Raw genomic sequence first — 3,308 nt, 5'->3', positions numbered from 1 at the left:
GCCCGATCCCACACCATCCCGTCGAATCGCCCCGGATCCCTTTTCTTGCCGAGTCTTGTTATTTCTGGTTAATAGTAAAAACAAATAAACATCATCAACTCAGTGAAAAGTGACTCGTGCCACCTTCCTCGTCCCGTTTGCGGTAGAGCGATTAGAACCGCCATGTTTGTGTTATAAATAAATAAACCGCCTCCATCGTTTCGGCTCATTCTACGTTGGCGGGACTGTTCAAGTCCCGTGGACGTCACAATATTATACCTCGCCAATAATACGCGTCAGCGAGTGAGGAATTTCACCACACATTGATTACCTCGCACATCTCCATGGAGTCACACACGTCACATCATAATCTCTCCAATCTAAAATAACTTTTTGCATGTCTTCTTTCCAAGTGCTCCCTGCGTGATATCTTCTTATAAACTTGTCAGTGTGTCATTGATTCCTGTTGTGAACTAGTTACCCTCTCCAGGAGAGGATATTGCATTTGGGTCCATTTGTTACTTAAGAAATCTTTAGATTTCGTCAGTATTTTGATGCCTTCTGTTTCTGTTCGTTTGTATGTTTGTTTGTGACTTACAAAATCTAAAGATTTCGTAAGTATATTGATGCCTTCCGTTTCTGTTTGTTTGTTTGTTTGTTTGTTTGTTTGTAGGCACGATAACTCGAGAACGGAAGAAGCTACCAATGTCAAATTACACTACGTGATTCAGGAGGGTGATGACTCGTGCTGATTAGATTTTGGTCAAAATCGGTCAAAGGTCAAGGTCACAGTGAGGTCAAACATCCAAAACATTCGATTTTTTTCATGATTTGGTACAGAATCATCGTAGAAACTTCTGGTTTGCATCGCTACCTTCTCTGGAGACAGCTTTTATTAGACAAGGTCAGAGGTCAAGTTGACGATTTCGTAAGTACCAGTCTATGACTGCTTGTTTGTTTGTTTGTTTGTTTGTTTGTAGGCACGATAACTCGAGAACGGAAGAAGCTACCAATGTCAAATTACACCGCGTGATTCAGGAGGGTGATGGCTCGTGCTGATTAGATTTTGGTCAAAATCGCTCAAAGGTCAAGGTCACGGTGAGGTCAAATATTCGATTTTTGATGGTTTGGTCCAGATAACTCGAGAACGGAAGAAGCTTCCAATGTCAAATTACACCACGTGATTCAGGAGGATGATGGCGAGTGCTGATTGGATTTTGGTCAAAATCGGTCAAAGATCAAGGTCACAGTGAGGTCAAACATCCAAAAAATAATAACTCAAGAACGGAAGAAGCTACCAATGTCAAATTACACCCCGTGATTCCAGAGGGTGGTGGCTCGCGCTGCTTAGATTTTGGTCAAAATCGGTCAAAGGTCAAGGTCACAGTGAGGTCAAACATTCAAAACATTCGATTTTTGATGGTTTGGTACAGAATCATCGGAGAAACTTCTGGTTTGCATCGCTACCTTGTCAAGAGACAGCTTTTATTTGACAAGGTCAGAGGTCAAGTTGACTATTTTGTAAGTACGTCTATGACTGCTTGTTTGTTTGTTTGTTTGTTTGTAGGCACGATAACTCGAGAACGGAAGAAGCTACCAATGTCAAATTACACCACGTGATTCAGGAGGGTGATGGCTAGTGTTGATTAGATTTTGGTCAAAATCGGTCAAAGGTCAAGGTCACGGTGAGGTCAAATATTTGATTTTTGATTGTGTGGTACAGATAACTCGAGAACGGAAGAAGCTACCAATGTCAAATTACACCACGTGATTCAGGAGGCTGATGGCTAGTGCTGATTATATTTTTTGGTGAAAATCGGTCAAAGGTCAAGGTCACAGTGAGGTCAAACATCCAAAACATTCGATTTTTGATGGTTTGGTAGAGAATCATCGTAGAAACTTCTGGTTTGTGTCGCTACCTTCTCAAGAGACAGCTTTTATGAGACAAGGTCAGAGGTCAAGTTGACGATTTCGTAAGTATCAGTCGATGACTGCTTGTTTGTTTGTTTGTTTGTTTGTAGGCACGATAACTCGAGAACAGAAGAAGCTACCAATGTCAAATTACACCACGTGATTCAGGAGGGTGATGGCGAGTGCTGATTGGATTTTGGTCAAAATCGGTCAAAGGTCAAGGTCACGGTGAGGTCAAATATTCGATTTTTGATGGTTTGGTACAGATAACTCGAGAACGGAAGAAGCTTCCAATGTCAAATTACACCACGTGATTCAGGAGGGTGATGGCGAGTGCTGATTGGATTTTGGTCAAAATCGGTCAAAGGTCAAGGTCACAGTGAGGTCAAACATCCAAAAAATGATAACTCAAGAACGGAAGAAGCTACCAATGTCAAATTACACCACGTGATTCCAGAGGGTGGTGGCTCGCGCTGCTTAGATTTTGGTCAAAATCGGTCAAAGGTCAAGGTCACAGTGAGGTCAAACATTCAAAACATTAGATTTTCGATGGTTTGGTACAGAATCATCGGAGAAACTTCTGGTTTGCATCGCTACCTTCTCAAGAGACAGCTTTTATTTGACAAGGTCAGAGGTCAAGTTGACTATTTCGTAAGTACGTCTATGACTGCTTGTTTGTTTGTTTGTTTGTTTGTAGGCACGATAACTCGAGAACGGAAGAAGCTTCCAATGTCAAATTACACCCCATGATTCAGGAGGTTTATGGCTAGTGCTGATTAGATTTTGGTCAAAATCGGTCAAAGGTCAAGGTCACAGTGAGGTCAAACATAATTCCGTAAATTCATGTGGAGAAATGGAGTATTTTTGCTTCGCTCGACGTTACGAGTTCGTTTTAACTTCGATTTTAATTTTGTCTTCGGTTTTTGCGATCGCTTAGGACGCTTAAAACTCGGTTGTCGAAATTCTGGTAAAAATCGGATGTTTTGGAGACGTTTTAAAATTGTATAAAAAATATTTCACTCGACGCGTCACGGGTCGTCCCATGATGCAGTGCGCTCGAGCAGACGCGTCCTTGAGTTATGTTAAGGTATAATATAATTGCGTGGAGAAATGGAGATTTTTGCTTTGGTCGACGTTACGATTTTTGATGGTTTGATAGAGAATCATCGTAGAAACTTCTGGTTTGCGTCGCTACCTTCTCGAGAGACAAGTTTTATGAGACAAGGTCAGAGGTCAAGTTGACGATTTCGTAAGTACCAGTCTATGACTGCTTGTTACTTACGAAATGTAAAGATTTCGTAAGTATATTGATGCCTTCCGTTTCTGTTTGTTTGTTAGTTTGTTTGTTTGTTTGTTTGTAGGCACGATAACTCGAGAATGGAAGAAGCTACCAGTGTCAAATTACACCACGTGATTCA

The sequence above is a fragment of the Eptatretus burgeri genome, chromosome 4 (genome assembly GCF_056783735.1).
Source record: "Eptatretus burgeri isolate ZD-2024b chromosome 4, Ebu_testis_v1, whole genome shotgun sequence".
NCBI lineage: Eukaryota > Metazoa > Chordata > Myxini > Myxiniformes > Myxinidae > Eptatretus > Eptatretus burgeri.
This window is presented reverse-complemented; position numbering follows the sequence as displayed.